Here is a 6,257-nt window from a genome sequence, read left to right as displayed (position 1 = left end):
TGGACTTGTTGGGCCGAAGGGCCTGTTTCCACACTGTAAGTAATCTAATCAAATCTAATCTAATCCTTCTGTTCTCGATCCTTATACAAATGGGGAAAGGTTTCTAAAACCCCTCATGATTTTGGGCACCCTCTATCAAATCTTCTCTCCTCTAAAAAAGGACAGAAGTCCCAATTTCTTTATCTTTCGACATAACTAAAGTTCGGGGCTGGTAGCATTCTCATGAATCTTCTCTGTACCCTCGCTGATGATTTTACAATCTTCCCAAGTATAGGGGCCAAGGTTGAACACAATGCTCCAGATGAGGCCAAGCCCGGACAGATTGAACACAAATCGTTTGCTTTCCTTGTCTGTTCACCAATATAGTAGTCCAGAATGTCGTGTTTAAATAATAAAATTTCACTTTGCCTCTCTGTGGGCGGCACGGTGGTTAGCACTGCTGCCTCACAGCACCAAAGACCCAGGTTCAATTCCCACCTCAGGCGACTGACTGTGTGGAGTTTGCACGTTCTCCCCGTGTCTGCGTGGGTTTCCTCCGGTTTCCTCCCACAATCCAAAGATGTGCAGGTCAGGTGAATTGGCCATGCTAAATTGTCCGTAGTGTTAGGTAAAGGGGTAAATGTAGGGGAATGGGTGGGTTACGCTTTGGCGGGTTGGTGTGGACTTGTTGGGCCAAAGGGCCTCTTTCCACACTGTCATGTAATCTAATCTAATCTAATGAATCTACACCTATCCAACATTTCAGCAAATGCAACACTAAGCATTCAATCTACAATTAAACAAACAAGCCATTTTGCCCAATTGGTCTATGCAGACATGCGTGCTCCATACACTTTCTCCCAACTTCTTATATCTCTCACTACCAGCATGTCTTACAATTCCTCCACCCCTTGTACACATGAACTATAGTTTGTGTGCACCCCAGAACCTGGGAAAAGCAATGTACAAAACAAGCTTCTAACAAATATCCACTGAACTCTTGTGCTGGTGTAGACACTGATCTGACCCTTAGCAGTGGTTTACCAGACTGACGTCAAACAGAAGCTCTCAGGATACAACTCATACTTGTGCAGACAATTGTGCTTGCAAGCCCAGGGTGGGAGCTTGGCTGGGGCACAAGGGATATAGGAATGACACCCAGGCTGCACCAGTCTGAGGACTGCACCTTCAAGAACAAAGGGGAGAAGGCTTTCAAATGGATCTAAGGTTTGGAGGACTCCAGTCGTCATAGTTGCTGGACAATGTGGGTGAATGGCTGGGGAGGCCAACTAATAGATTCCAACTCTGCTCTAAGACTAAGCGGAGATGCTTTGTCTATTCTTCACCAATTCCTGCCCTCCAGACTCAGGCGACTGTCTGTGTGGAGTTTGCACGTTCTCCCCCGTATCTGCGTGGGTTTCCTCCGGGTGCTCCGGTTTCCTCCCACAGTCCAAAGATGTGCAGGTCAGGTGAATTGGCCATACTAAATTGCCCATAGTGTTAGATGAAGGGGTAAATGTAGGGGAATGGGTCTGGGTGGGTTGCTCTTCGGAGGGTCGGTGTGGACTTGTTGGGCCGAAGGGCCTGTTTCCACACTGTAAATAATCTAATCTAATCTAATCTAATCTAACATGCAGATTCGGTTAGCAGGTAGGGAGGCAAATGCAATGTTCGATGTCCTGCTAAGGCTTGGATCACACTGCATTTGCAATATTGAGAGCAGTTTTGAAAGTATCTAAGGAAGGGAAAGGCGAGGGTGAGAAAACAGAGTGCTGTTCTCACAGATCTTGGACAGAGGAAGGAAGTTGCAGTCTGGGGTGAAGCTCAATCTTCATTCAGAGAGAGAGGAGCAGGAGCAGCAGCTCCTGGACCAACCAGGCACTGTGGGGTTTGATTGACAGCAGGACCAGACCTCTTCCGGTCCTCCAGCGCCCTCCATTGGTCGATTCCGCGGCAGGTGACCGTTGAACCCCGGAACGCGCGGGGCGCAGACGCAATCAGCTTGGAACCTGTCGACGTCACCACCGAATACCGCGATTCTGACTGGTTGCCCTGGAGAGACCCCGCCCCCCACTGTTGACATCACAACACGGAAGTTCTCCTGTGAGCTTCAAGCTGGAACTTGCTCCTTGGAGCAATTGAAGTCCAGGGGAGGGAGTGGACTTTGCAAAGGTAGGTTCAGACTCCCTATATTTCTTTGTTTTTCCACGTTTTAGTGAGCGCTGTATTGTTTAACTTTTTAACCTTGCTTTCCTTATTTTTCTGCATTGTGTGTTGTTTCAAAAATACACTTTAATCATGAAAACCTTTTTAATATGTGTATGATGTGGGGCCAAATGGAAACAGCCATTTGGCCCCACAAGTCCACAATGACCCTTCGAAAAGTAACCCACTCAGACCCATTCCCCTACCCCGTTACTCTTCATTTACTCCTGACTAATGCACCTAACCTGCACATCCCTGAACACTATGGGAAATTCAGCATGGCGAATTCATCTAAACTGCCCATCTTTTGATTGTGGGAAGAAGCTGAAGCACCCGGAGGAAAACCATGCAGACTTGGGGCGCTAGGGGGAAAGGGAGAACATGCATACTCCACACAGGCTGGGATTGAACCCAGGTCCCATGTCATAATGACTGCCACCCAATAACTCTGACCTCCATAATTGTTACGCTCAGAGAGGCTGGTCATGGGTCACATCAACTCCAGCTGGCCCTGATTCCTTACAATGTGCCGACCGATATAGCAGGTCTGCAGTGGATGCTATTTCCCTCTGTCCCACACTCATCACTGAAACATCTGGCAACAAGGACAGCTAGATCAGACTCCTGCTCATTGGCTACAGCTCCACCTTCAACACCATGATTCTCTCCAGACTGATCTCAAAATTTGGTGACCTTGCTCTCGGCTCTAATCTCTGCAACTGGATCCTCAGCTTCCTGACCCATAGACCGCAATCAGTGAAAATGGACACCACCTCCACAATAACACACAACACCGGAGGCCCCTTCCAAGGATGCGTTCTCAGCTCCTCTATTGTACTTCCTGCCCCTGCATGACTGTGTAGCTAAATTCTGAACAAACGCCATCTACAAGTTTGCTGATGACATCACAGTGGTAGGAAGGATATCAAACAATGACGAGTCAGATTACAGAAAGGAGTTAGAGGGCTTGGTGAGGTGGTGCAATGACAACGATCTCTCTCTCAATGTTGGCAAAACTAAAGAACTGACTTCAGGAAGAAAGAAGCAGAAACACTCTTTTCTCCATCAAGGGAGCAGAGGTTGAAAGGGTCATAGAAGTGACAATAACCAACATACTGTCCTGGATTTCCCACGTACATGCGATGGTCAAGAAGGGACCACAACGGCTCTTCTTCCTCAGGCAGCTCAGGAAAATTGGCATGTCCAGAAGGACCCTCACCAACTTTTATAGATGCACGATAGAAAGCATACTGTCCAGTTGCATAATGGTCTGGTATGGCAGTTGCTCTGACCAGGGCTGGAAGAAACTATGGAAGGTTCTGTGCAGAACCCAGACCATGATGAAAGCTAACCTCCCATCCGTAGACTCCATCTACACTTGTTGCTGCAGGAAGGCTGCCCTAAGATCATCAAAGACCCCTCCCGCACCAGTAACACACGCTCTTCAAACCTCTTCTGTCAGGCAGAAGATACAGAAGCTTGAACCTACGCACCAGCAGGTTCAGGAACAGCTTCTTCCTAGCTGTTATTAGGCGGCACGGTGGCTCAGTGGTCAGCACTGCTACCTCACAGCTCCAGGGACCCAGGTTCGATTCCAGCCTCGGGCGACTGTCTGTGTTAAGTTTGCACGTTCTCCCTCCATGTCTGTCTGGGTTTCCTCCGGGTGCTTCGGTTCCTTCCCACAATCCAAAGATGTGCAGGTTAGGTGAATTGGCTGTGCTAAATTGCCCATTGTGTTTGGGGTGTGTAGGTTAGGTGCATTAATCAGGGATAAATGTAGAGTAATAGGGTAGGGAAATGACTCTAGGTGGGTTAGTCTTTGGAGGGTCGGTGTGGACTTGTTGGGCCCAATGGTCTGTTTCCACATTGTAGGTTTTTATGAACTTTGCTGACTTCAAACAAATGCTGATCTTGTTCATGTTGATCTTGCCAGTGCATGTCCTGTGTGGTGTGACCTGTATGCCTGAGGCTGTCCAACGTTTCTTTCTCACTCTATGATCCGTACATCCTTGCTTACTATGATCTGCCAGCACTGCTCACAAACAAAGCATTTCACTGTACTTAGGTACATGTAACAGTAAATCAAATCAAATCAATTTAGCAAGGCCACTTGGTACAGTTAGTAAGTTTGCAGATGACACCAAAATTGGAGGTGTAGTGGACAACGAAGAGGGTTACCTCAGATTACAACAGGATCTGGAACAGATGGGCCAATGGGCTGAGAAGTGGCAGATGGAGTTTAATACAGATAAATGTGAGGTGCTGCATTTTGGGAAAGCAAATCTTAGCAGGGCTTATACACTTAATGGTAAGGTCCTGGGGAGTGTTGCTGAACAAAGAGACCTTGGAGTGCAGGTTCATAGCTCCTTGAAAGTGGAGTTTCAGGTAGATAGGATAGTGAAGGAGGTGTTTGGTGTGCTTTCCTTTATTAGTCAGAGTATTGATTACAGGAGTTGGGAGGTCATGTTGAGGTCATTGGTTAGGTCACTGTTCGAATATTGCGTGCATTTCTGATCGCCTATCGGAAAGATGTTGTGAAATTTGAAAGGGTTCAGAAAAGATTTACAAGGATGTTGCCAGAGTTGGAGGATTTGAGGTATAGGGAGAGGCTGAACAGGCTGGGGCTGTTTTCCTTGGAGCGTCAGAGACTGAGGGGTGACCTTATAGAGGTTTACAAAATTATGAGGGGCATGGATAGGGTAAATAGGCAAAGTCTTTTCCCTGGTCAGGGAGTCCAGAACTAGAGGGCATTGGTTTGGGGTGAGAGGGGAAAGATATAAAAGAGATCTAAGGGGCAACTTTTTCACGCAGAGGGTGGTACATGTATGGAATGAGCTGCCAGAGGAAGTGGAAGAGGCTGGTACAATTGCAACATTTAAATGGCATTTGGATGGGAATATGAATAGGAAGGGTTTGGAGGGATATGGGCTGAGTGCTGGCAGGTAGGCCTGGATTGGGTTGGGATATCTGGTTGGCATGGACGGGTTGGACCTGTTTCCATGTTGTACATCTCTATGACTCCACCTTGGACTCTGGGAGAAACTTTGACCTCTCGGAGGAAGCCCACACAGACACAGGAGAATGTGCACAATCGCCTGAGAGTGGGATCAAACCTGGGGCCCTGGTGCTGTGAGTGGCAGTGCTGAGCTACTGTGATGCCCTAGGTGGCTAAGGTGCTGCATTGGGGAATGTCTATGTATGTTGTATATATGTATGTTCAGAAGGCATTTGATAAAGTCTCTGAGAGGCTGCTAACGTAGAGTCCAAGCCCACAAAACTGAGAACAAATTACTGGCAGGGTTGACAACCCGAAACAGGGATAATGTGTAGGCCCTCGTTGTCAGGATGTGACCAATGTTGCCGCAGAAAGGTTGCCAACATCATCAAAGTCCCCTCCCACTCTGGTACTGCCCTCTTACAACCTCTTCGGTCAGGCAGAAGATACAGGATCTTGAACGCACACACCAACAGGTTCAGAAATCGCTTCTTCCCTCATGATGAATATACTCAATGTATACAGAGTGATCTGCCAGATAAATAGTGGAGGTTGGTACAATTACAACATTAAAAAGGCATCTGGATGGGTGTACGACTTAGCAAGCGTTTAGAGGGATATGGGACAAGTGCAGGCAAATGGGACCAGATTTATCCAGAATATCTGGTCAGCGTGAACGAGTTAGACCAAAGGATCTGTTTCCATGTTGGACATCTCTGTGGCTCTCTGTCCAATGCCCACTTACCATCCCCTTCAATAATAGTATAATTAGAAATATGTGACATAGCTACAATACAATATTACAACAAATAATCATAACCGAATCTTAGAGAACCACGAATAGCACATTGAATATTGAACCATTGAATAACACTAGACATATCTCCGACTCTTCTCAAGTTCCAGTCCTGATAAATGCCACGAGGATCTGAAAACCTTGTGAGCGAGAATCTCACTTCCCTTGCATTAATACTCTGAGGAGAAAGTGAGGTCTGCAGATGCTGGAGATCAAAGTTGAAACTTTATTGCTGGAACAGCATAGCAGGTCAGGCAGCATCCAGGGAACAGGAGATTCGAC

The 6,257-nt window shown here is 47.1% G+C and overlaps 1 protein-coding gene and 1 pseudogene across 1 annotated transcript in view; one reads left to right on the top strand and one right to left on the bottom strand.

Moving 5' to 3' along the window:
- The window catches only part of LOC122543515, an 87,270-nt pseudogene that overhangs the window by 18,271 nt on the left and 62,742 nt on the right, over positions 1-6,257 (bottom strand).
- Positions 2,065-6,257, top strand: part of LOC122543522 (zinc finger protein 229-like) — a 97,718-nt gene continuing 93,525 nt past the window's right edge. The window contains exon 1 of the mRNA XM_043682302.1: positions 2,065-2,151. The gene's annotated coding sequence lies outside the window, so the exon portion shown is untranslated. The remainder of the gene's footprint in view (positions 2,152-6,257) is intronic.

This window comes from Chiloscyllium plagiosum, chromosome 44 (genome assembly GCF_004010195.1).
Source record: "Chiloscyllium plagiosum isolate BGI_BamShark_2017 chromosome 44, ASM401019v2, whole genome shotgun sequence".
NCBI lineage: Eukaryota > Metazoa > Chordata > Chondrichthyes > Orectolobiformes > Hemiscylliidae > Chiloscyllium > Chiloscyllium plagiosum.
The sequence above is the reverse complement of the archived record's forward strand: the minus strand, read 5'-3'. Positions and strand labels throughout refer to the sequence as shown.